This window comes from Microcebus murinus, chromosome 7 (assembly GCF_040939455.1).
Source record: "Microcebus murinus isolate Inina chromosome 7, M.murinus_Inina_mat1.0, whole genome shotgun sequence".
NCBI classification, from domain to species: domain Eukaryota; kingdom Metazoa; phylum Chordata; class Mammalia; order Primates; family Cheirogaleidae; genus Microcebus; species Microcebus murinus.
The window spans coordinates 21,665,679-21,693,157 of NC_134110.1; the positions used below are offsets into that span (position 1 = coordinate 21,665,679).

Genomic DNA, 27,479 nt, shown 5'->3' on the forward strand with positions numbered 1-27,479 from the left:
AAGTATTGCTCCAGACAGAACGGTCCTGGGAAGATTGTGGAGTTGCCATTATAGCCAGCTTCACTAGGGTCAAGTCAAATGACCACCTGTGCTGTGTCTGCTATAGGCTGAATGCAGGTGATAAAGTCTTAGGTGCAGTAGTGTGGTTTGAGGAAGTGGACTTGTCTGGATCAAGGATAAGCACAAGTACCAGAGGATGTTGAGGTGCAGCTGAGTGGCCATCTATTCCATCAGAAGAAGACAAATTTAAGAAGACCATTTGGGAACTGGTCCAAAGTATGTCTTCCTCAATGATATCACAATGCCACTATCATGCATCTTCCGTTTTCAGACCACAGAGTACATTCATAAAATCTTTTTGGTTGAATACAAATTTAGAGTTCTGCATTGAAGAAGTAACTGCTGTGCCACTTACTTGGATAGCTTGCTAGAGAGGAAATTGCAGGGTAAGGAATTCAGGGAGGAAACAAGAGAATAAACGAAATGACAAAGGTGACAAATGATCAACTGTGACGTTTATCACGGGGACTACGATGCTGGCATGTCTGAATGATACATACTTATAAAGAAAGCAATGTTGCACTTTACTTCTAATTAATTTGGCGCGTTGATGACCTCATTTATAATTTATCTGATGCCTTGTTACAGGTTCAAAATGAGAACAAGGTGTTGTACTTCAGGGAAGAGAGGTGAGCAACCACTTTGGTACTTTTCAAATTCTTTTGTGAATCTGTGGCTGGTGAAGTCAGAATGTCAAGGTCTACGTGTTCATTACTTCAGTGGCTTAAAGAGACTATTTTTTACAGGAGATATATTTCCCCATGGACGTTTTGACCCTGTTCAAGCAATCTTCTTTCTTGTTTCTTCCCTTTGTTTAAATCTCTGTTTGAAGTAACCCACGTAATTTTGTGAGTCGCGTACCTATTTCTCCTTTCGCCATTTTCTATTAAGAGAAGATAATCTTGTCGTAAAATTTAAGTGTCCTAAATATTGATTTTTTTATCTTTTTCTGGCACATTCAGAACATAGATGTTTGGATTCATATTTGTATTGTAATCATATCATATATTACTTCACTACATCACTTATTCCTTAAAGTTTCAGTTGATTTAAAAGTTCATTTAAATTATTCCAGCAGATTTTTATCTAATTTTATTAGAACAATCCAGGGTCATTTTCTTGATGCTATCTGTGTATATGAGACTTCCATTATGCAGATACGAAACCAAACATCTACGGTACATTTACTTGTCTTCCTTGGTAATGCATTAGATTAGCCTGCACACAATAAGCCTGGCTGTGGAAAATACTTAATTTGTTGGAAGGGTTATTGTCTGGATCGATGATGAGCAAAATTATCTGAGGACGGTGAACGACACATTGCAGATGTCAATCTGAGTTCCAGACGAGTGGCCCTCTAGTAAGACAAGTGAGACTCTCCGTGCCTGGCTTATTTGGTAGCTTCTCAGTGACAGCATAATACCACTGGGAGCATGTGTGTTTTTTCTCTTTGTTCGTGACATATTTCCTTGACATGAGGAAATTTAAAAGATTGCATTAGGAAAGGCCAAGCAACTGTCATGTGTACTGAAAATCTCATCGGTGTGTTAACACCAATACTGAGGGAACACTATGCCTGTATTAAATAATGACAATAGAACCTGTCATTAAAACAGAAACTCTAGCACTTTGTTATTTTTACTGTTCAGTGTTTTCTAAGATTTTGTCTGTTTTTCTTTTCTTTTCTTCTTCTTCTTCTTTTTTTCCTGTCATGTTTTGGCGAGTTAGAAAGGCTGGAATGGGGTCCTCCTCTTTGGAGAATGGGGTGAGTAGCTAAACTAGTAACTCTTGAAGTTCATTTTGTTACGTGCTCTTTGCCAGGTCCTTAAGTCTCCGAGTTCATATTTTCAGGGGTTTATTTGATAATATTTTCATGATATGTCTTTTTCTCATTGAGACCCAAATTACCTACCTCCAAATTACCTACACGATTGAATCTTATCATATCTATTTTTTCTTTTAACTCTTTTCTGCTTTTATGGAAAAAAGTCGAGTTTAAGAGAATTTTTGGCAATCGGTCTTGGCTCAAAAAGTTATTATAGTGAAAGCAAATCATGATAAAATATTATCAGATTTTCTTCAGCTGCTTTATTTGTGGGGTTTAGAATTGAGACTCATGGTTCATAAGGTCTTCGTGGTCATACAGTGGTATAGTTCTGCTTCTAATTTAATAGTTGAGCCTTGACTTGTGTAAGTTTTCTTCTCATTTGTGCTACATGGGAAATCGTATATGAAATTCTGTTTTAAAATGTAGTAGCAATCTTTTTAAATTTTGTTTCATGTAGTTATTTTCTTGCATGATTTTTTTTTATTTATTAAAGATATTATGGGGGTACAAACATTTTGGTCACATGTAATGCGTTTGCCTCTCCCAAGCCAAGGCTACAAGTGTACCCCTCCCCCATGCAGTGTGTTCTGCTTCCATTAGTTGTGGGTTTACCCCTTAATGTCCCCGATCATCACCCAATGAGTATTACTACCAGGTGGACCTCTTAGCGTTGGTCAGTTACTAGTAATTTGATGGTGAGTATAGGTGTTGCCTGTTTTTCCATCCTTGTGATACTTCACTTCCAGGGATGGGCTCAATCTCTATCCTGGATAATATAAAAGGTGCGAATTCACCATTGTTTTGTAGTTGAGCAGTATTACATGGTATACATATGCCACATTTAATAATCCACACATGTGTTGATGGGCACTTGGGTTGTTTCCACATCTCTCTGCATGATGGTTTTGAAAGCACGTAAAATATGTGAGATAGAATCTAGCTGTTTCTGGATAGTTTCTTGAATTGTTGCTGGTATGGTTTTGGGTAATTTCTTGAATGCATGTAACATTTCCATATTGGTCTGTGTGTGGTTACTTGCTATATGGGGATCATGCAAATTAATTGAGTGATACAATTTTAGTCTGTGTACTTTTCTATGTGTATATTACACTTCAATAGAAAGTTTAATATGTCCCATTGAACTAGTCCAAATATTAGTTACTATACTTCTTAAGAATATTGCCAAGTAGGTTGTGTATTACTTGGTGTTTAACAATCGATGCCCTCATAATACGTCAAGTGTATTCTCTCCTTAATGCAGACATTTTAGCATATCATATCATGGAGAAGTTACCGATATATTTTTGAACACATTTACATATTTTTATTCATATGCTTAAATTCTTCACTTTTTTTTCTGTTATGAAAACAAGCTAAACAACTCCATGCCTTAAATGTTTCATACTTGTCCCCACGTGGTCATGTAGTCTGGCACTGGATTAATTCTTTATACTTTTTGGCAAGATCACTGAAAGTGACATATCTCTTCTTTTGCAGAGAGGGAATTAATGCCGTGCTGCCCTAATGCCTTCCCGTTCCATGTGCTATATAACGGAACATAAAAGCAAATATAGTCATTAACATTTATTGCGATTATTTTCACACCACACACAAAGATGTTGCTCATAGATCTTAAGAGAATAGAGGCCCACAAGCATTGCACAGTAGAAAAATTTGAGGTAACATCGATGAAGTTAGATGGGGTATAAAGCCAAAATTCAGAACAATGGACTGCTTGCTTAAGGATTTCCTTGGAGGTTACATAGCATACAACTAGTAAATCCAAATATATTTTACCTTTTGAGACCCTGACACACTAAAACCAGAATGTGTTTTAGCTCTTAATACTGATTTCTGAATTTTCTCTTCTTTTGCTTAATATACAGAAAACTTCCAGGCTTAAGTTGGTACCAAGTGTTATCAGTTCTTTGTAGAGAAGTGGAACACATTAGAAGAGTAGAAAATTACTTAAGACAGAGGTATATTTGACATTTCTTCTCTGCTTTCTACAAGTGATGTATTTAATCATTTACCCTATTACAGAAATTAAATTTTCCATGCTAACCCAAGGATCCATCAATTCATCTGTCTTTACATCTATGATCTATCTATCATACCAGGCTCATTTTTCATGAGGAGATAGTGGTTTGACATATGACATTGTGATAGTTTTATATATTTGCAATCTCCTGAGGTTTTATAGGTCTTAAGGTCTCCATGTCTAAAACTGTATATGTACCGATGCCCTCAGTGGATGTGAAGGATACCACATTTTCTTTAGCCATTTATTGTTTTCAGAATAATGGTGTTAACTTCTTTGCCATGGCAAGATATCATATATTTATAATCATTATATATTAGTCGTTATGCACTCATGCTTCTGTTTCTGTAGAAATCATTTCTAGAATGGCTAATGCTGGCAACTTAGGTCCATGAATTTTTCTTTAATGAGGCGTAGTCAAATCAACACCCAAATCTTCAGGTTACCATCATTTCACTACTGTATTAGAACGATGGGGTAAAGATACTTACGCCTCCTAGATATGTAAATAGAAAGAGCACTAAAATAATGATATTTGGGATTTTTTTTAACTTTCAATGTTTTTATTAATGATTTTAAATTGGCAAAATGAGAAATTTGTAAAAATCCAGTAGGTAAAAATGAGTTGTCACTATGTCTTCACTATCATCAGATTTTGAATCAAAAGTGTAATGTTTTATATCTAAAACAAGAAGCAGTCCCATTAATCTAAGTATGCACCTAAACTGTAGACAGAGTTTTCTCCTTTAACACTAGCTTGTTTATGCCAGCAGCGAAGAAGCCTGGAGAGCGAGTGGTGATTAAATTGCAAAAGCAGTCTTCCACAGCTTGTTGGGAAATCAATACTTTTCCTTGCAAGAAGTGTTCCAACGCCAGGAAGAAGTGGTAGTCAGTTGTTGCAAGGTCTGGTGAATACGGTGGATGACAGAGAGTTTCCAAGTCCAGCTGCTATAGTTTGAACAGTATTGTTTGTGCAACATGTGGTCGAGGGTTGTCTTGTGCAACTAGTGCAACCTCTGTAGAAGCCAATATGGAGATACCGCAAAGCGATACAGGTAGATCTACCATTCAATGCAGCAATCCCATCCCCAAGCATCCTCCCAAAAGAACAAAAGACACTCCATAAAAAAGACATCTGCACTCGAACGTCCGTAGCAGCCCAACTCACAGCTGCAAAGACGAGGGCACAACGCAAGTGCCCATCAACACACGAGTGGATTAACAAAACGTGGCACATGTACACGATGGAGTACTATTCAACCATAAGAAATAATGGCGATGTAGCACCTCCTGTGTTCTCCTAGATAGAGCTGGAACCCATCCTACTCAGTGAAGTATCCCAAGAATGGAAAAATAAGCACCACATATACTCTCCAGAAAACTGGCACTAACTGATCAACACCTAAGTGGACATATAGGAATAATATTTATCGGGCATCGGGCAGGTGCGAAAGGGGAGGAGGAAATGTTTATATACATACGTAATGAGTGTGATGCACACCATCTGGGGGATGGTCACGCTTGGAGCTCTCACACCGGGGGGCGGGGGGAATGGGATGAAAGGCAACACACATAACCTAAACATTTGTACCCCCGTAATATCCTCAAATAATAAAAAACGAGGAATGGCCTGTCTCTATGGCCCCTCTTGGAGCTTAATGGCAAGCATGCTCATTATTTCATCCTATTGGTTGCAGTAGACAGCCACTGGACTGACCAAGTTTCAGGGAGTTGTAGCAGATAATACCAGCACTGGACCACCAAATATAAACTCTTAATTTTGGAGGGTGAATATTATATTTGGGACTGTGTTTTGGCGCTCCATCTTTACCCAACCATTGTGCCAAATGCTTGCAATTGTCAATAACAATCCGTTTTTCATCACAGGCAACAATAGAGTGCGGAAATGGTTCGCCTTCCTGTAGTGACAGTAAAGAGGCAAGCTTGGAGATGATTTCTCTTGTGATACTCTAACTCATGCAAACCCACCTATCCAACTCCTTTGCCTTGCCAAGTTGTTTCAAATGGTCCAATATTGTTGGAATAGTGACGTCAAACTTTGCTGCTAATTCACAGGTAGGTTGAGATGGATTCACTTCTGCTACAGCTTTCAGCTGTTCTTATCCATGTTGATATCAGGTCATTTATGTGGCTCATTTTCAAGACTAAAATGACCACAACGGAACTTCTTAAACCATGGACGTACTGCGTGTTCACTGGCCACATCCTTCCCAAACATTTCATTGATATTTCAAGCTGTCTGCACTGCATTTGTTCCACAACAGAACACATACCTAAAAATAACATGAATTTTTGACTTATCCATGCTTTCAGAAAAAATTGCTCTAAAAATGTGAAAGGTAATCACAAGCCAAAATGTGCAACTGAAAGAATGAGGATGTACCTTCACAATAAAAAGAAGTGCCAAACGGAACGTCAGAGATATCAACTGTCACTCTTAGTACTTAAGGACATGAGACATTTCATACTTAATAATTTTGGAATTACGCCACACTGAAGATCAGAAAGTGAGCGGCAAATAACGATAAAACTCTACGTTAACACAAAGACCATTTTTCCCATTTAGATGAATTGGATTGGCTCTATATAAAGTTTATGTACATAATTCATATTTACCTTAAAACATACACCTTAAAACCTTAAAACGTACACAGAATCTTTTATTATTTTCTAATATTCATTTATTCTTTGTTCTTTCTTTTCTTCTTTGGTTAGGTTTTATATCTTTGCCTCTCCCAAGCAAGGGTTAGAGGTATGCCCTTTGCCTCCACAATGCTCACCACATCCCTCAGATGTGGGTCTATCCCCGTAACCCCCGAATCCCTGACGACCACCACCACCATTTGAGCACCTTAATAATGTTGATCAGTCAGGAGCAATTTGATGGCGAACGCATGCGGAGCCCATTGTTCTGATCTTGTGTCACCTCACATTGGGTAATGGGCTTAATCTAGGATATATAAGCGGTGCTAGCTCACTGCCGTTCGTTAGAAGAATTGAGTAATATTCCATTGTGAACATATACCAAGTTTAAATAATCCACTCATGAACCGACAGGCACTTGGGCTGTCTCCACGTCCCTGCAACAGTGCATTGCACTGCCACAAACACTCGCGTGCAGATATCTTTATAATAGAATGTCTTATGTTCTTTTGGGTAGATGCCCAACAATCCTACTGCTGGGTCGAATGGTATTTCCATTTGTACCACTTTGAGGTATCTCCAAATTCCTTTCCACAAAGGCCGCGCTAATTTTCAGTCCCACCAGCAATGTAAGAGTGTTCCCGTCTCTCCACATCCTCGCCAGCATTTGTTGTTTTGGGATTTCTTGATACAGGCCAATCACCCTGTGGTTAGGTGATATCTCATGGTGTTTTTGATTTGCATGTCTCTAATGATTAGAGGCGTGGAGCATTTTTTTAAATATGTTTGCAGGCCATTATTCTGTCTTCTTTTGAAAAGTTTCTGTTCATCTCCATTGCCCATTTCTTGACGGGATTGTTTGATTTTTTTTCTTGTTAATTCTTTTGCGTTCTAGATGGATCCTAGATTTATCAGACCTTTACTGGAATTGTAGACAGCAAATATTTTCTCCCATTCTGTAGGTTGTCTATTTGCTCCAGTGATAGTTTCCTTGTCTGTGCAGCTTTCTATTTTGATCAGGTCCCATTTGTTTATTTTTGTTGCTGCGGTGATTGCTTTGGGGGTGTTCCTCGAGAATTCTTTGCCTAGGCCAATGTCTGAAAGGGTTTTCCCAACATCTTCTTCTAGGATTCTTAAGTGCCTTAGGTTTAAGTCTGTTATCCGTCTTGAGTGGATTTTTGTGAGAGGTGAGAGCTAGGGATCCTGATTCATTCCTCTGCATTTTCCCCAATGTATAATGTTTTCTGCTCTAGCAAAGATTAGGTTACCATATGCAGATGGTTTCATCTCTAGAATCTCAGTCCTATTCCGAATATCGATGCTTCTGTTCTTGTGCCAGTGCCAGGATGCTTTCAGTATTATTGCTTTATAGTACAGCTCGAAGTCAGGAATTCTGATGCCTCCCAGTTTGTTCTTTGTACTTAAGATTGCTTTGGCTATACGAGGTTTTTTCTGGTTCCATACAAAGTGAAGAATTCTTTTTCCTGGATCTGTAACTAATGATGGTGGTACTTTGATGGGGATTGCATTTATTCTGTAGATCTCTTTAGGTAATATTGACCTTTTAACAATATTGGTTCTACCAATCCATGAACAAGGTAGATTTTTCCACTTGTTTACATCTTCTACAAATTCTTTTCTTAGCGTTTCATAGTCCTCCTTGTATAAGTCTTTCATCAAACATATTCCTAGATATTTAATTTTCTTTGAGGCTATAGTAAAAGGTATTGCATTTTTGATTTGAGTTTCAACTTGACAGTTCCTGGCATATATGAATGCCTCTAATTTCTGTATATAGATTTTGTAACCTGAGACTTTACCAAATTCATTTGTCAAACCTAGGAGTCTCTTGGACGAATCCATGGGGTGTTCTGGGTATAATATCGTATCATCGGCAAAGAGCGAGAGTTTGATCTCATCTGCCCCCACTTGGATGCCCTTAATATCCCTGTCTTGCCTGATTGCTATAGCGAGGACTTCAAGCATTATGTTGAATAGAAGAGGCGATAGTGGGCATCCTTGTCTAGTTCCAGTTCGAAGTGGGAATGGTTTCATTTTTTCCCCACTCAGAATGATATTGGCCGTGGGTTTGTCATAAACGCATTTGATAATTTTAAGGTGTGAGCCACCTACACCTATTTTGTTAAGAGTCTTTATCGTAAAGGTGTGTTGGGCTTTCTCAAATACATTTTCTGCATCTATTGAGGGAATCATACGGTCGTCGTTCTTGTTTTTATCTATGAGGTGAATTGCATTTATAGACTTACATATCTTGAACCAGCATTGCCTCCCTGGAATAAAGCCCACCTGGTCATGGTAAATTATTTTTTTGATGTGCTGGCGACTTGTGTTTGCTAAAATTTTGTTCAGGAATTTTGCATCTATATTCATGAGGGATATTGCTCTGTAATATTCTCTTTTTATTGCGTCCTCTCCTAGTTTTGGTATCAAGGAGATATAGGATTTGTAGAATGAGTTAGGAAGGATACCATCATTCCCAATGTTGTGAAATAATTTCTGTAGTATAGTTATGAGTTCACCTTCGTATGTTTGGTAAAACTCTGATGTGTAGCGATCTAGTCCGGGCCTTGTCTGTTTGGGGAGGTTACTAATTACTGCTCCAATTTGTGAGCTTGACATCGGTCTCTTCTGAAATTCTGTTACCTCCTGGGTGAACTTAGGAAAGTTGTAAGAATGCAGGAATTTGTCCATTTCCTCCTCCTCATTATGTAGTTTTGGGGCATATAAGATTTCATAGTAGTCAAACGTAATGTTTTGTATTTCTGTGGTATCTGTTGTGCCTGCTCCTTTTTCATTTCTTATTGAGTTTACCAGAGTCCCTGCTCATTGAGTTCTTGTCAATCTAGCAGGAGGGCTATCAGTTTTGTCTATCTTTTAAAAAAGCCAGCTTCTGGTTTTGTTGATCTTACGTATAATTCTCTTGTTCTCAATTTCATTTAGTTCTGCTTTGACCTTAGTTATTTCTTTTCTTCTACTAGGATTGGACTAGGTTTGCTCTTCTGTTTTCCCATTCCTCGAGCCTATTAATTTGGTTCTCAGTACATAGGCTTTTTTTTTTTTATGTGAGCATTTATTGCCATTAGTGTTCCACTCAGAGATGCTTTTGCTGTATCCCACAGGTTTTGGCAACATGTGTCTCTGTCGTCATTTTGTTTGGAGAAACTCTGATTTGCACGTGAATTTCCTCCTTGGAATAATAATTCTTCAATAACAGATTGCTTAGTTTCCAAGACTTTGTGAAGCGTCGAGTGTTTCTATAGCAATTGAACTCTAATTTTATACCACTATGGTCAGAGAAGACACATGGTATAATTTCTATTTTCTTGAATTTTTTGAGGTCTGATCTGTGGCCTCGTATGTGATCAATTTTGGAAAAGGAACTTGGGCTGCTGAAAAGAATGTAAACTCAACGTTATTTGGGTGGAATGTTCTGCAGAGATCTGTCAGAACGTTTTGTTCAAGAGCTCTGTTTAAGCCCACTGTTTCTTTGCTTATTTTCTGTTTGGAGGACCTATCCAGTTCATTCAGTGGAGCGTTGAAGTCCCCTGCTAATAGGGCAGTATTTATAAACATGCTATTTAGATCAGACAAGGCTTGTTTTGTGTAATTGGGTGCTCCTGCATTGGGTGCACAAAAATTAAGGATGGTTAAGTCTTCTTGTTGGATCTTCCCTTTCGCATTATAAAGTGGCCGTCTTTATCCTTTTTTACTCTTGCTGTTTTAAAGCTTATGTTATCCGCAAATAGTATAGCTACCCCTGCTTTCTTTTGGCTTCCGTTTGCCTGGAGGATAGTTTTCCATCCCTTGACCTTCGGCCAGAAGGCATCTTTGTGGGTTAGATGTGTTTCCTGTAGACCGCAGATACTAGGCTTGTGGACTTTTATTCATTCTGGCAGTTTATGCCTCTTCAGAGGACAGTTGAAGCCATTTACTTTTATTGACAGGATTAAAATTGGAGGAAGATTTCCATTCATATTGTTGGGTGAAGTCTTGTCGCTTTGTCTTACTCCTTGAGCCATCGTGCGGTTCAAGTTCTAGCCTTTACCTCTTTGAAGATTTTACTTTGAGGAGTGTCGATTGCCCAGTTCGGGGTATGCGGCAAGTCTGAGAACCTCCTGTAGGGCTGGTCTGGTCTTTGCAAATTCCTTCAGTGATTGCTTGTCTAAGAAGGTCTGTATTTCTCCCTCATAGATGAAACTTAATTTTGCTGGATAAAGAGTTTAAGTTGGGCTTTATTCTGTTTTAGAAGATTAAGGATAGGCACCCAATCCGTCCTTGCATGTAAGGTTTCAGATGAGAAGTCTGCTGTTAGTCTGATAGGCTTTCCTTTATCAATTACTTGTTGTTTTCCTCTTGCTGCATGGAGGATTGCTTCTTTCACGTTTACTGTGGTCAGCCTAATGACCACGTGACGAGGTGATTGCCTTTTCACGTTGAGTCTCCCAGGAGTTCTGCGTGCTTCTTGTATTTGAATATCAAGATTTCTGGCCAGGCCTGGCATATTTTCCTCCAGTATTCCGTGAAATAAGGTTTCCAGCCCTAGTGAATATTCCTCTTCCCCTTCCGGAATCCTGACCAATCTGAGATGCGGCTTTTTACATAATCCCACACTTCTTGTAAGCGCTGGTCCCATCTTCTGTTTCTGTGTTCCCTTTCTCCCTCTGATTTGTACAGTGCATCGGCATAATCTTCCAGCTCTGAGAGTCTTTCCGCTGCATGATCCATCCTGTTCTTCAGGCTTTCCACTGTATTCTGGAGTTCCTTGAATGTTTCGTCCATTGCCAGGATTTCTGATTGTTTTTTCTGCATTATTTCAATTTCGTTGGAGAACTTTTTATTCATTTCCTGAATTGTTCTTGTGGTTTCTCTATGTTGGGGGGTTCTATTTTCTCTTCAATTACGTTGAGTTTTCCTACAAACTGTATTTGGAATTCTTCCTCCAACCCTTTCATCACATCATGTACGTTGGTGTCAGTTGATGGAGATCGAGTGTTTTCTTTTAGAGGTGATTTTCTCTCTGATCCTTCATGTTTCTTGTGATCTTTTGCTGGTCCTTTCTCATCTGGGTGCTTTTTAGAGGACCGGAGGTGCTGGGACTAGATTAGGAACTAAATTCTGTGATGTCAAAGGAATGATCCCTGGCAGAGCTGTGGATATGTGCTCTGGTCCTGTGTCATCTTAGAGGAGTTCGAGCCTATTCAGTTATCTCTGACCTAAGGTCTTCACTTTCTGTCTAAAGCGCTTAGTGTGTTTGGGCCCCTTGCTTAGACACAAAGGGGTTAGCTCACTCTTGTGAGAGCGAGTCTGCTATCAACCACAGAGTTGAAGTGGGAGGCACTATGCTAGGCTCTGAGTTCACTCTTTCTTGTGTTACCTGTGGTTTGCGAGAAGGAGTCAATTATCAAGGTATTCCAAGTCCTCCGTATGGCGCTCTAAGCTTCCTAATAGGATGTACAGGTATCCCAGTCTTTAGGAGATGTCCTGCCACTCCCAAGGGTTCCTAGAGTCCTGTTCGCACTTTAGGAGGGCTGAGAGGAGCATCAGGTATCAGTGAGCCTAAGAGAGATACTTCAGAGGTTGCTGGATGTGTATCTACGGGGGAGCTGTTGATATGTCATTCAGAGATCTTTCGTCACACTTTTGCAGGAGCATCTGCTGGGGGGGAGTCAATTGCTGCAAATGCTAAAGAAGATGGTCAAGATTTTCCTTCCTGAACCACAGGCCTGTACGTTGGCAGCAGTCTTGGTGCCAAAGGTAAGCCCTTGTGTTTCAAACTCATCAGATGTTCAAAAGGAGCCAGCTGTATGTAGACATGACTCTGCCCTCTTTTTCTTAATTCCAATCACCCACATATTCAAGCTAGTCATACAGGGAAAGTGACTTTTCTCCTTTCTCCTGACCTTGAAGGGCTGAGTCTGATTTGGTGGGCTGGCAGGGGAGGCAATGGATGAGGCAATGCCGCAAGTCCCGGACTGGGAAACATCTTTTCTCTTTTTCCCCACTCCCCCAAGGGCAGAGTCTGCCCTGTCATAGGGGAAGATAACCCACCGGCCTGAGGAAAAGGCAAAGGCACTTCTTAGAGCTACCTGACCAAGACGTGAATACTCTCATTCCCCTACCTCTCCAAGGACGGGGATTATCAAGTTGGCATGTGGCCTAAATCCCTGGGAAGATGGAGAAGCCCTGCCCGAGACCACTGAGGGTCCCAGACCAGAAACAGACCTGCCACGCCACTCAGCCCCTGCCTTGGTGACGTCAGTCCCTTCTGCACAAAACCCCACACCGCCAAGGGTCTTCTTCAGCCCCGGCAGATCTTAGCCCAGACAGCAGATTCCCACTCCCTCCACAATTCCCGGGAATGGGGCTTCCCCTTTGGCTGGAGGCACCAGCTATCAGGCCACAGTAAAGAGGTAAAGATGGGTCTCAGCTTGATGGGCTGTCCTGATAAGCTGCTAGAACGGCCTTTCAGTTGCCAGCAAGGAGGTGAAATGAAGCGGAGGTGACAGTCTTGTGACACCTGTTTTGGGTGGAACAGTCTCTTTCTCCCCTCACACCGGGGGTGGAGTCAGACCCTTCAGAGCTAAGAATTTGGGACCAAGGCACAGGATGATATGGGTGGGAATGTCTGCCCATGTCACATCTGGAAAAGCAGCTTCCTCCACAACTCTGCCTTGCGAAGACGGGTTCTGCTGTCTATGCACAGAGCATCGGCAGCTGTGTGCTGTGGGGAAACAACCAAGTGCAATCTGGCAACATAGCCGCTAAAACCACCACTCTTGCCTTTCCTCCCCTTGAAACTCAGAGTCCAATGCAAGCTGCAGGAATGGGAAGGCCTGGGGTGGGGTAGGAGGAACAGACAGGTTTCTCTCCTTATTTCCCACTTCCAGAAGCCAGACCCATTCACCAGTCTGGAGTGTGGAGGAGGTCTGAGAGTGCTTCCAGAGCAACCCTGCATAGCATCGCTTAGCTACAGAGTGGCGGTGGCCCACTCTCCCAGCACCAGCGTGGAAGGTGCCTGCAGGGCCAAAACCTGGCTGGGTTTGGTGGGCTGTCTCCAAACCGCCGCTGAGCCCACTACTTCGCCAACTAACAGAGGCGCAATGGTTTAGGTGCAGAGATCTGCACTCTCTAGCTAACCTTCACCAGCGAAAACCTCATCAATATCCAAGGGCAGAGCCTCCTTTAGGACAAACATCGCCCCCCCCCCCTCGTCCCAGACCTGGTCCTGGAGCATTCTGAGGTGAGATGGCAGACTCCATATTCGATCCTCAGGTATAGGGAATCCTCCACGGGGTTTGGACCCTCCAGTACCTGAAACTGAATTGGTAGAGCACTCAGGAGAGTTCCAAGTGTTCCCTGCTCCAATCTCCACTCCACACAGCTCGTCAGGATACACCTTCCCACCAACTTCAGGCACTTCCCTGCCTGCGTGGCTGTGGAGTTTGGTGAGGGGGCAGCATCTCCCTGGACAAGGCAGAACCAATGCCTCAGCTAGCTGGCCAGCCAGCCAATCCCCACAGTGGACGTGCTCCCTCGCTAATGTAGATTTCCGACTCCCCGGGTTTGCAGAAGATTATCCGATGCACCTCTTTCTTCACCGCCAATATTTTTCCCGTTTCCCGGTGATTCCCTGCAGACTTGCGAAGCTGACCCTGTGGAAGGGCAGTTCACTCCCGTGTGGTTGTCTGCTTTCTTCACTTCCCACTCTAAGAGCAGAGGGCCAGGAGGTCACCCCTTCCCCACCATTTTTCCCAGTCTGTCTATTTCTTAGTTTCAATCACTGGCTGTTAATATTTCTTACTGTTGCCAATGATAGTGGATTGAACCAAAGTAAGAAGATGTTGAAAAGTCAGCCAAATCAGAAAAATAACACAAGCATTCTTTCACTGGGAGACTTTACACAGCTTCTGAGGAGAAATGTATTTTGTGCAACAATAATGAAGACTGAATAAGAAAATACTCAGATATCTTGGTGCATTTGTATGCTAATGAAGGCAAGGATTCTTGAAGCACAATTGGCTATCATGGATGTGGACTATATAGAAATAAGATTACTCCCAGCCAGATAAAAACGAATCATGTGAGGTAATGATCCTATGAGTCTAATATGAACTTATATATTTGCTTTGGATAGGGACTATAAACCAATCGGATGGGAAAAAAATTTCACTTTGTATGTTTATGTCAGATACATCCTGACGTACTTTCATAGTCTTTTAAAGGATACAATCCAAGTTCACAGTTAACTCCTGATTTTTGTTTCCATCACACTGAGTAATATATCATCATTGACAACTGTACCACTGCAGTATCACTTCAAGTATTGCTCCAGACAGAACGGTCCTGGGAAGATTGTGGAGTTGCCATTATAGCCAGCTTCACTAGGGTCAAGTCAAATGACCACCTGTGCTGTGTCTGCTATAGGCTGAATGCAGGTGATAAAGTCTTAGGTGCAGTAGTGTGGTTTGAGGAAGTGGACTTGTCTGGATCAAGGATAAGCACAAGTACCAGAGGATGTTGAGGTGCAGCTGAGTGGCCATCTATTCCATCAGAAGAAGACAAATTTAAGAAGACCATTTGGGAACTGGTCCAAAGTATGTCTTCCTCAATGATATCACAATGCCACTATCATGCATCTTCCGTTTTCAGACCACAGAGTACATTCATAAAATCTTTTTGGTTGAATACAAATTTAGAGTTCTGCATTGAAGAAGTAACTGCTGTGCCACTTACTTGGATAGCTTGCTAGAGAGGAAATTGCAGGGTAAGGAATTCAGGGAGGAAACAAGAGAATAAACGAAATGACAAAGGTGACAAATGATCAACTGTGACGTTTATCACGGGGACTACGATGCTGGCATGTCTGAATGATACATACTTATAAAGAAAGCAATGTTGCACTTTACTTCTAATTAATTTGGCGCGTTGATGACCTCATTTATAATTTATCTGATGCCTTGTTACAGGTTCAAAATGAGAACAAGGTGTTGTACTTCAGGGAAGAGAGGTGAGCAACCACTTTGGTACTTTTCAAATTCTTTTGTGAATCTGTGGCTGGTGAAGTCAGAATGTCAAGGTCTACGTGTTCATTACTTCAGTGGCTTAAAGAGACTATTTTTTACAGGAGATATATTTCCCCATGGACGTTTTGACCCTGTTCAAGCAATCTTCTTTCTTGTTTCTTCCCTTTGTTTAAATCTCTGTTTGAAGTAACCCACGTAATTTTGTGAGTCGCGTACCTATTTCTCCTTTCGCCATTTTCTATTAAGAGAAGATAATCTTGTCGTAAAATTTAAGTGTCCTAAATATTGATTTTTTTATCTTTTTCTGGCACATTCAGAACATAGATGTTTGGATTCATATTTGTATTGTAATCATATCATATATTACTTCACTACATCACTTATTCCTTAAAGTTTCAGTTGATTTAAAAGTTCATTTAAATTATTCCAGCAGATTTTTATCTAATTTTATTAGAACAATCCAGGGTCATTTTCTTGATGCTATCTGTGTATATGAGACTTCCATTATGCAGATACGAAACCAAACATCTACGGTACATTTACTTGTCTTCCTTGGTAATGCATTAGATTAGCCTGCACACAATAAGCCTGGCTGTGGAAAATACTTAATTTGTTGGAAGGGTTATTGTCTGGATCGATGATGAGCAAAATTATCTGAGGACGGTGAACGACACATTGCAGATGTCAATCTGAGTTCCAGACGAGTGGCCCTCTAGTAAGACAAGTGAGACTCTCCGTGCCTGGCTTATTTGGTAGCTTCTCAGTGACAGCATAATACCACTGGGAGCATGTGTGTTTTTTCTCTTTGTTCGTGACATATTTCCTTGACATGAGGAAATTTAAAAGATTGCATTAGGAAAGGCCAAGCAACTGTCATGTGTACTGAAAATCTCATCGGTGTGTTAACACCAATACTGAGGGAACACTATGCCTGTATTAAATAATGACAATAGAACCTGTCATTAAAACAGAAACTCTAGCACTTTGTTATTTTTACTGTTCAGTGTTTTCTAAGATTTTGTCTGTTTTTCTTTTCTTTTCTTCTTCTTCTTCTTTTTTTCCTGTCATGTTTTGGCGAGTTAGAAAGGCTGGAATGGGGTCCTCCTCTTTGGAGAATGGGGTGAGTAGCTAAACTAGTAACTCTTGAAGTTCATTTTGTTACGTGCTCTTTGCCAGGTCCTTAAGTCTCCGAGTTCATATTTTCAGGGGTTTATTTGATAATATTTTCATGATATGTCTTTTTCTCATTGAGACCCAAATTACCTACCTCCAAATTACCTACACGATTGAATCTTATCATATCTATTTTTTCTTTTAACTCTTTTCTGCTTTTATGGAAAAAAGTCGAGTTTAAGAGAATTTTTGGCAATCGGTCTTGGCTCAAAAAGTTATTATAGTGAAAGCAAATCATGATAAAATATTATCAGATTTTCTTCAGCTGCTTTATTTGTGGGGTTTAGAATTGAGACTCATGGTTCATAAGGTCTTCGTGGTCATACAGTGGTATAGTTCTGCTTCTAATTTAATAGTTGAGCCTTGACTTGTGTAAGTTTTCTTCTCATTTGTGCTACATGGGAAATCGTATATGAAATTCTGTTTTAAAATGTAGTAGCAATCTTTTTAAATTTTGTTTCATGTAGTTATTTTCTTGCATGATTTTTTTTTATTTATTAAAGATATTATGGGGGTACAAACATTTTGGTCACATGTAATGCGTTTGCCTCTCCCAAGCCAAGGCTACAAGTGTACCCCTCCCCCATGCAGTGTGTTCTGCTTCCATTAGTTGTGGGTTTACCCCTTAATGTCCCCGATCATCACCCAATGAGTATTACTACCAGGTGGACCTCTTAGCGTTGGTCAGTTACTAGTAATTTGATGGTGAGTATAGGTGTTGCCTGTTTTTCCATCCTTGTGATACTTCACTTCCAGGGATGGGCTCAATCTCTATCCTGGATAATATAAAAGGTGCGAATTCACCATTGTTTTGTAGTTGAGCAGTATTACATGGTATACATATGCCACATTTAATAATCCACACATGTGTTGATGGGCACTTGGGTTGTTTCCACATCTCTCTGCATGATGGTTTTGAAAGCACGTAAAATATGTGAGATAGAATCTAGCTGTTTCTGGATAGTTTCTTGAATTGTTGCTGGTATGGTTTTGGGTAATTTCTTGAATGCATGTAACATTTCCATATTGGTCTGTGTGTGGTTACTTGCTATATGGGGATCATGCAAATTAATTGAGTGATACAATTTTAGTCTGTGTACTTTTCTATGTGTATATTACACTTCAATAGAAAGTTTAATATGTCCCATTGAACTAGTCCAAATATTAGTTACTATACTTCTTAAGAATATTGCCAAGTAGGTTGTGTATTACTTGGTGTTTAACAATCGATGCCCTCATAATACGTCAAGTGTATTCTCTCCTTAATGCAGACATTTTAGCATATCATATCATGGAGAAGTTACCGATATATTTTTGAACACATTTACATATTTTTATTCATATGCTTAAATTCTTCACTTTTTTTTCTGTTATGAAAACAAGCTAAACAACTCCATGCCTTAAATGTTTCATACTTGTCCCCACGTGGTCATGTAGTCTGGCACTGGATTAATTCTTTATACTTTTTGGCAAGATCACTGAAAGTGACATATCTCTTCTTTTGCAGAGAGGGAATTAATGCCGTGCTGCCCTAATGCCTTCCCGTTCCATGTGCTATATAACGGAACATAAAAGCAAATATAGTCATTAACATTTATTGCGATTATTTTCACACCACACACAAAGATGTTGCTCATAGATCTTAAGAGAATAGAGGCCCACAAGCATTGCACAGTAGAAAAATTTGAGGTAACATCGATGAAGTTAGATGGGGTATAAAGCCAAAATTCAGAACAATGGACTGCTTGCTTAAGGATTTCCTTGGAGGTTACATAGCATACAACTAGTAAATCCAAATATATTTTACCTTTTGAGACCCTGACACACTAAAACCAGAATGTGTTTTAGCTCTTAATACTGATTTCTGAATTTTCTCTTCTTTTGCTTAATATACAGAAAACTTCCAGGCTTAAGTTGGTACCAAGTGTTATCAGTTCTTTGTAGAGAAGTGGAACACATTAGAAGAGTAGAAAATTACTTAAGACAGAGGTATATTTGACATTTCTTCTCTGCTTTCTACAAGTGATGTATTTAATCATTTACCCTATTACAGAAATTAAATTTTCCATGCTAACCCAAGGATCCATCAATTCATCTGTCTTTACATCTATGATCTATCTATCATACCAGGCTCATTTTTCATGAGGAGATAGTGGTTTGACATATGACATTGTGATAGTTTTATATATTTGCAATCTCCTGAGGTTTTATAGGTCTTAAGGTCTCCATGTCTAAAACTGTATATGTACCGATGCCCTCAGTGGATGTGAAGGATACCACATTTTCTTTAGCCATTTATTGTTTTCAGAATAATGGTGTTAACTTCTTTGCCATGGCAAGATATCATATATTTATAATCATTATATATTAGTCGTTATGCACTCATGCTTCTGTTTCTGTAGAAATCATTTCTAGAATGGCTAATGCTGGCAACTTAGGTCCATGAATTTTTCTTTAATGAGGCGTAGTCAAATCAACACCCAAATCTTCAGGTTACCATCATTTCACTACTGTATTAGAACGATGGGGTAAAGATACTTACGCCTCCTAGATATGTAAATAGAAAGAGCACTAAAATAATGATATTTGGGATTTTTTTTAACTTTCAATGTTTTTATTAATGATTTTAAATTGGCAAAATGAGAAATTTGTAAAAATCCAGTAGGTAAAAATGAGTTGTCACTATGTCTTCACTATCATCAGATTTTGAATCAAAAGTGTAATGTTTTATATCTAAAACAAGAAGCAGTCCCATTAATCTAAGTATGCACCTAAACTGTAGACAGAGTTTTCTCCTTTAACACTAGCTTGTTTATGCCAGCAGCGAAGAAGCCTGGAGAGCGAGTGGTGATTAAATTGCAAAAGCAGTCTTCCACAGCTTGTTGGGAAATCAATACTTTTCCTTGCAAGAAGTGTTCCAACGCCAGGAAGAAGTGGTAGTCAGTTGTTGCAAGGTCTGGTGAATACGGTGGATGACAGAGAGTTTCCAAGTCCAGCTGCTATAGTTTGAACAGTACTGTTTGTGCAACATGTGGTCGAGGGTTGTCTTGTGCAACTAGTGCAACCTCTGTAGAAGCCAATATGGAGATACCGCAAAGCGATACAGGTAGATCTACCATTCAATGCAGCAATCCCATCCCCAAGCATCCTCCCAAAAGAACAAAAGACACTCCATAAAAAAGACATCTGCACTCGAACGTCCGTAGCAGCCCAACTCACAGCTGCAAAGACGAGGGCACAACGCAAGTGCCCATCAACACACGAGTGGATTAACAAAACGTGGCACATGTACACGATGGAGTACTATTCAACCATAAGAAATAATGGCGATGTAGCACCTCCTATGTTCTCCTAGATAGAGCTGGAACCCATCCTACTCAGTGAAGTATCCCAAGAATGGAAAAATAAGCACCACATATACTCTCCAGAAAACTGGCACTAACTGATCAACACCTAAGTGGACATATAGGAATAATATTTATCGGGCACCGGGCAGGTGCGAAAGGGGAGGAGGAAATGTTTATATACATACGTAATGAGTGTGATGCACACCATCTGGGGGATGGTCACGCTTGGAGCTCTCACACCGGGGGGCGGGGGGAATGGGATGAAAGGCAACACACATAACCTAAACATTTGTACCCCCGTAATATCCTCAAATAATAAAAAACGAGGAATGGCCTGTCTCTATGGCCCCTCTTGGAGCTTAATGGCAAGCATGCTCATTATTTCATCCTATTGGTTGCAGTAGACAGCCACTGGACTGACCAAGTTTCAGGGAGTTGTAGCAGATAATACCAGCACTGGACCACCAAATATAAACTCTTAATTTTGGAGGGTGAATATTATATTTGGGACTGTGTTTTGGCGCTCCATCTTTACCCAACCATTGTGCCAAATGCTTGCAATTGTCAATAACAATCCGTTTTTCATCACAGGCAACAATAGAGTGCGGAAATGGTTCGCCTTCCTGTAGTGACAGTAAAGAGGCAAGCTTGGAGATGATTTCTCTTGTGATACTCTAACTCATGCAAACCCACCTATCCAACTGCTTTGCCTTGCCAAGTTGTTTCAAATGGTCCAATATTGTTGGAATAGTGACGTCAAACTTTGCTGCTAATTCACAGGTAGGTTGAGATGGATTCACTTCTGCTACAGCTTTCAGCTGTTCTTATCCATGTTGATATCAGGTCATTTATGTGGCTCATTTTCAAGACTAAAATGACCACAACGGAACTTCTTAAACCATGGACGTACTGCGTGTTCACTGGCCACATCCTTCCCAAACATTTCATTGATATTTCAAGCTGTCTGCACTGCATTTGTTCCACAACAGAACACATACCTAAAAATAACATGAATTTTTGACTTATCCATGCTTTCAGAAAAAATTGCTCTAAAAATGTGAAAGGTAATCACAAGCCAAAATGTGCAACTGAAAGAATGAGGATGTACCTTCACAATAAAAAGAAGTGCCAAACGGAACGTCAGAGATATCAACTGTCACTCTTAGTACTTAAGGACATGAGACATTTCATACTTAATAATTTTGGAATTACGCCACACTGAAGATCAGAAAGTGAGCGGCAAATAACGATAAAACTCTACGTTAACACAAAGACCATTTTTCCCATTTAGATGAATTGGATTGGCTCTATATAAAGTTTATGTACATAATTCATATTTACCTTAAAACATACACCTTAAAACCTTAAAACGTACACAGAATCTTTTATTATTTTCTAATATTTATTTATTCTTTGTTCTTTCTTTTCTTCTTTGGTTAGGTTTTATATCTTTGCCTCTCCCAAGCAAGGGTTAGAGGTATGCCCTTTGCCTCCACAATGCTCACCACATCCCTCAGATGTGGGTCTATCCCCGTAACCCCCGAATCCCTGACGACCACCACCACCATTTGAGCACCTTAATAATGTTGATCAGTCAGGAGCAATTTGATGGCGAACGCATGCGGAGCCCATTGTTCTGATCTTGTGTCACCTCACATTGGGTAATGGGCTTAATCTAGGATATATAAGCGGTGCTAGCTCACTGCCGTTCGTTAGAAGAATTGAGTAATATTCCATTGTGAACATATACCAAGTTTAAATAATCCACTCATGAACCGACAGGCACTTGGGCTGTCTCCACGTCCCTGCAACAGTGCATTGCACTGCCACAAACACTCGCGTGCAGATATCTTTATAATAGAATGTCTTATGTTCTTTTGGGTAGATGCCCAACAATCCTACTGCTGGGTCGAATGGTATTTCCATTTGTACCACTTTGAGGTATCTCCAAATTCCTTTCCACAAAGGCCGCGCTAATTTTCAGTCCCACCAGCAATGTAAGAGTGTTCCCGTCTCTCCACATCCTCGCCAGCATTTGTTGTTTTGGGATTTCTTGATACAGGCCAATCACCCTGTGGTTAGGTGATATCTCATGGTGTTTTTGATTTGCATGTCTCTAATGATTAGAGGTGTGGAGCATTTTTTTAAATATGTTTGCAGGCCATTATTCTGTCTTCTTTTGAAAAGTTTCTGTTCATCTCCATTGCCCATTTCTTGACGGGATTGTTTGATTTTTTTCTTGTTAATTCTTTTGCGTTCTAGATGGATCCTAGATTTATCAGACCTTTACTGGAATTGTAGACAGCAAATATTTTCTCCCATTCTGTAGGTTGTCTATTTGCTCCAGTGATAGTTTCCTTGTCTGTGCAGCTTTCTATTTTGATCAGGTCCCATTTGTTTATTTTTGTTGCTGCGGTGATTGCTTTGGGGGTGTTCCTCGAGAATTCTTTGCCTAGGCCAATGTCTGAAAGGGTTTTCCCAACATCTTCTTCTAGGATTCTTAAGGTTTCGTGCCTTAGGTTTAAGTCTGTTATCCGTCTTGAGTGGATTTTTGTGAGAGGTGAGAGCTAGGGATCCTGATTCATTCCTCTGCATTTTCCCCAATGTATAATGTTTTCTGCTCTAGCAAAGATTAGGTTACCATATGCAGATGGTTTCATCTCTAGAATCTCAGTCCCATTCCGAATATCGATGCTTCTGTTCTTGTGCCAGTGCCAGGATGCTTTCAGTATTATTGCTTTATAGTACAGCTCGAAGTCAGGAATTCTGATGCCTCCCAGTTTGTTCTTTGTACTTAAGATTGCTTTGGCTATACGAGGTTTTTTCTGGTTCCATACAAAGTGAAGAATTCTTTTTCCTGGATCTGTAACTAATGATGGTGGTACTTTGATGGGGATTGCATTTATTCTGTAGATCTCTTTAGGTAATATTGACCTTTTAACAATATTGGTTCTACCAATCCATGAACAAGGTAGATTTTTCCACTTGTTTACATCTTCTACAAATTCTTTTCTTAGCGTTTCATAGTCCTCCTTGTATAAGTCTTTCATCAAACATATTCCTAGACATTTAATTTTCTTTGAGGCTATAGTAAAAGGTATTGCATTTTTGATTTGAGTTTCAACTTGACAGTTCCTGGCATATATGAATGCCTCTAATTTCTGTATATAGAATTTGTAACCTGAGACTTTACCAAATTCATTTGTCAAACCTAGGAGTCTCTTGGACGAATCCATGGGGTGTTCTGGGTATAATATCGTATCATCGGCAAAGAGCGAGAGTTTGATCTCATCTGCCCCCACTTGGATGCCCTTAATATCCCTGTCTTGCCTGATTGCTATAGCTAGGACTTCAAGCATTATGTTGAATAGAAGAGGCGATAGTGGGCATCCTTGTCTAGTTCCAGTTCGAAGTGGGAATGGTTTCATTTTGTCCCCACTCAGAATGATATTGGCCGTGGGTTTGTCATAAACGCATTTGATAATTTTAAGGTGTGAGCCACCTACGCCTATTTTGTTAAGAGTCTTTATCGTAAAAGTGTGTTGGGCTTTCTCAAATACGTTTTCTGCATCTATTGAGGGAATCATACGATCATCGTTCTTGTTTTTATCTATGAGGCGAATTGCATTTATAGACTTACATATTTTGAACCAGCATTGCCTCCCTGGAATAAAGCCCACCTGGTCATGGTAAATTATTTTTTTGATGTGCTGGTGACTTGTGTTTGCTAAAATTTTGTTCAGGATTTTTGCATCTATATTCATGAGGGATATTGCTCTGTAATATTCTCTTTTTATTGCGTCCTCTCCTAGTTTTGGTATCAAGGAGATATAGGATTCGTAGAATGAGTTAGGAAGGATACCATCATTCCCAAAGTTGTGAAATAATTTCTGTAGTATAGTTATGAGTTCGCCTTCGTATGTTTGGTAAAACTCTGATGTGTAGCCATCTAGTCCGGGCCTTGTCTGTTTGGGAAGGTTAATAATTACTGCTCCAATTTGTGAGCTTGACATCGGTCTCTTCTGAAATTCTGTTACCTCCTGGGTGAACTTAGGGAAGTTGTAAGAATGCAGGAATTTGTCCATTTCCTCCTCCTCATTATGTAGTTTTGGGGCATATAAGATTTCATAGTAGTCAAACGTTTTGTATTTCTGTGGTAACTGTTGTGCCTGCTCCTTTTTCATTTCTTATTGAGTTTACCAGAGTCCCTGCTCATTGAGTTCTTGTCAATCTAGCAGGAGGGCTATCAGTTTTGTCTATCTTTTCAAAAAGCCAGCTTCTGGTTTTGTTGATCTTCCGCATAATTCTCTTAGTCTCAATTTCATTTAGTTCTGCTTTGACCTTAGTTATTTCTTTTCTTCTACTAGGATTGGACTAGGTTTGCTCTTCTGTTTTCCCATTCCTCGAGCCTATTAATTTGGTTCTCAGTACATAGGCTTTTTTTTTTTTTTATGTGAGCATTTATTGCCATTAGTGTTCCACTCAGAGATGCTTTTGCTGTATCCCACAGGTTTTGGCAACATGTGTCTCTGTCGTCATTTTGTTTGGAGAAACTCTGATTTGCACGTGAATTTCCTCCTTGGAATAATAATTCTTCAATAACAGATTGCTTAGTTTCCAAGACTTTGTGAAGCGTCGAGTGTTTCTATAGCAATTGAACTCTAATTTTATACCACTGTGGTCAGAGAAGACACATGGTATAATTTCTATTTTCTTGAATTTTTTGAGGTCTGATCTGTGGCCTCGTATGTGATCAATTTTGGAAAAGGAACTTGGGCTGCTGAAAAGAATGTAAACTCAACGTTATTTGGGTGGAATGTTCTGCAGAGATCTGTCAGAACGTTTTGTTCAAGAGCTCTGTTTAAGCCCACTGTTTCTTTGCTTATTTTCTGTTTGGAGGACCTATCCAGTTCATGCAGTGGAGCGTTGAAGTCCCCTGCTAATAGGGCAGTATTTATAAACATGCTATTTAGATCAGACAAGGCTTGTTTTGTGTAATTGGGTGCTCCTGCATTGGGTGCACAAAAATTAAGGATGGTTAAGTCTTCTTGTTGGATCTTCCCTTTCGCATTATAAAGTGGCCGTCTTTATCCTTTTTTACTCTTGCTGTTTTAAAGCTTATGTTATCCGCAAATAGTATAGCTACCCCTGCTTTCTTTTGACTTCCGTTTGCCTGGAGGATAGTTTTCCATCCCTTGACCTTCGGCCAGAAGGCATCTTTGTGGGTTAGATGTGTTTCCTGTAGACCGCAGATACTAGGCTTGTGGGACTTTTATTCATTCTGGCAGTTTATGCCTCTTCAGAGGACAGTTGAAGCCATTTACTTTTATTGACAGGATTAAAATTGGAGGAAGATTTCCATTCATATTGTTGGGTGAAGTCTTGTCGCTTTGTCTTACTCCTTGAGCCATCGTGCGGTTCAAGTTCTAGCCTTTACCTCTTTGAAGATTTTACTTTGAGGAGTGTCGATTGCCCAGTTCGGGGTATGCGGCAAGTCTGAGAACCTCCTGTAGGGCTGGTCTGGTCTTTGCAAATTCCTTCAGTGATTGCTTGTCTAAGAAGGTCTGTATTTCTCCCTCATAGATGAAACTTAATTTTGCTGGATAAAGAGTTTAAGTTGGGCTTTATTCTGTTTTAGAAGATTAAGGATAGGCACCCAATCCGTCCTTGCATGTAAGGTTTCAGATGAGAAGTCTGCTGTTAGTCTGATAGGCTTTCCTTTATCAATTACTTGTTGTTTTCCTCTTGCTGCATGGAGGATTGCTTCTTTCACGTTTACTGTGGTCAGCCTAATGACCACGTGACGAGGTTATTGCCTTTTCACGTTGAGTCTCCCAGGAGTTCTGCGTGCTTCTTGTATTTGCATATCAAGATTTCTGGCCAGGCCTGGCATATTTTCCTCCAGTATTCCGTGAAATAAGGTTTCCAGCCCTAGTGAATATTCCTCTTCCCCTTCCGGAATCCTGACCAATCTGAGATGCGGCTTTTTACATAATCCCACACTTCTTGTAAGCGCTGGTCCCATCTTCTGTTTCTGTGTTCCCTTTCTTCCTCTGATTTGTACAGTGCATCGGCATAATCTTCCAGCTCTGAGAGTCTTTCCGCTGCATGATCCATCCTGTTCTTCAGGCTTTCCACTGTATTCTGGAGTTCCTTGAATGTTTCGTCCACTGCCAGGATTTCTGATTGTTTTTTCTGCATTATTTCAATTTCGTTGGAGAACTTTTTATTCATTTCCTGAATTGTTCTTGTGGTTTCTCTATGTTGGGGGGTTCTATTTTCTCTTCAATTACGTTGAGTTTTCCTACAAACTGTATTCGGAATTCTTCCTCCAACCCTTTCATCACATCATGTACGTTGGTGTCAGTTGATGGAGATCGAGTGTTTTCTTTTAGAGGTGATTTTCTCTCTGATCCTTCATGTTTCTTGTGATCTTTTGCTGGTCCTTTCTCATCTGGGTGCTTTTTAGAGGACCGGAGGTGCTGGGACTAGATTAGGAACTAAATTCTGTGATGTCAAAGGAATGATCCCTGGCAGAGCTGTGGATATGTGCTCTGGTCCTGTGTCCTCTTAGAGGAGTTCGAGCCTATTCAGTTATCTCTGACCTAAGGTCTTCACTTTCTGTCTAAAGCGCTTAGTGTGTTTGGGCCCCTTGCTTAGACACAAAGGGGTTAGCTCACTCTTGTGAGAGCGAGTCTGCTATCAACCACAGAGTTGAAGTGGGAGGCACTATGCTAGGCTCTGAGTTCACTCTTTCTTGTGTTACCTGTGGTTTGCGAGAAGGAGTCAATTATCAAGGTATTCCAAGTCCTCCGTATGGCGCTCTAAGCTTCCTAATAGGATGTACAGGTATCCCAGTCTTTAGGAGATGTCCTGCCACTCCCAAGGGTTCCTAGAGTCCTGTTCGCACTTTAGGAGGGCTGAGAGGAGCATCAGGTATCAGTGAGCCTAAGAGAGATACTTCAGAGGTTGCTGGATGTGTATCTACGGGGGAGCTGTTGATATGTCATTCAGAGATCTTTCGTCACACTTTTGCAGGAGCATCTGCTGGGGGGAGTCAATTGCTGCAAATGCTAAAGAAGATGGTCAAGATTTTCCTTCCTGAACCACAGGCCTGTACGTTGGCAGCAGTCTTGGTGCCAAAGGTAAGCCCTTGTGTTTCAAACTCATCAGATGTTCAAAAGGAGCCAGCTGTATGTAGACATGACTCTGCCCTCTTTTTCTTAATTCCAATCACCCACATATTCAAGCTAGTCATACAGGGAAAGTGACTTTTCTCCTTTCTCCTGACCTTGAAGGGCTGAGTCTGATTTGGTGGGCTG

At 40.2% G+C, this 27,479-nt stretch overlaps 1 protein-coding gene and 2 non-coding genes across 52 annotated transcripts in view; all 3 read left to right on the forward strand.

The window, feature by feature from the left end:
- Window positions 1-27,479, forward strand: part of LOC105868796 (uncharacterized) — a 253,234-nt gene that overhangs the window by 175,191 nt on the left and 50,564 nt on the right. For 46 of the 50 annotated variants that reach the window (XM_076004850.1, XM_076004848.1, XM_076004872.1 and 43 more), the window contains one exon: window positions 649-15,131. The gene's annotated coding sequence lies outside the window, so the exon portion shown is untranslated. Of the gene's footprint in view, window positions 1-648; window positions 27,303-27,479 lie in introns of those variants that run through there. The other 4 variants (XM_076004835.1, XM_076004839.1, XM_076004837.1 and 1 more) reach the window with 1 other exon arrangement.
- On the forward strand, window positions 1,337-1,403 carry LOC142872272 (small nucleolar RNA SNORD109A). Its single transcript, XR_012920481.1, has one exon. It is a non-coding gene; the product is annotated as a small nucleolar RNA SNORD109A (small nucleolar RNA).
- Window positions 16,269-16,335, forward strand: LOC142872273 (small nucleolar RNA SNORD109A). The gene has a single exon (XR_012920482.1). It is a non-coding gene; the product is annotated as a small nucleolar RNA SNORD109A (small nucleolar RNA).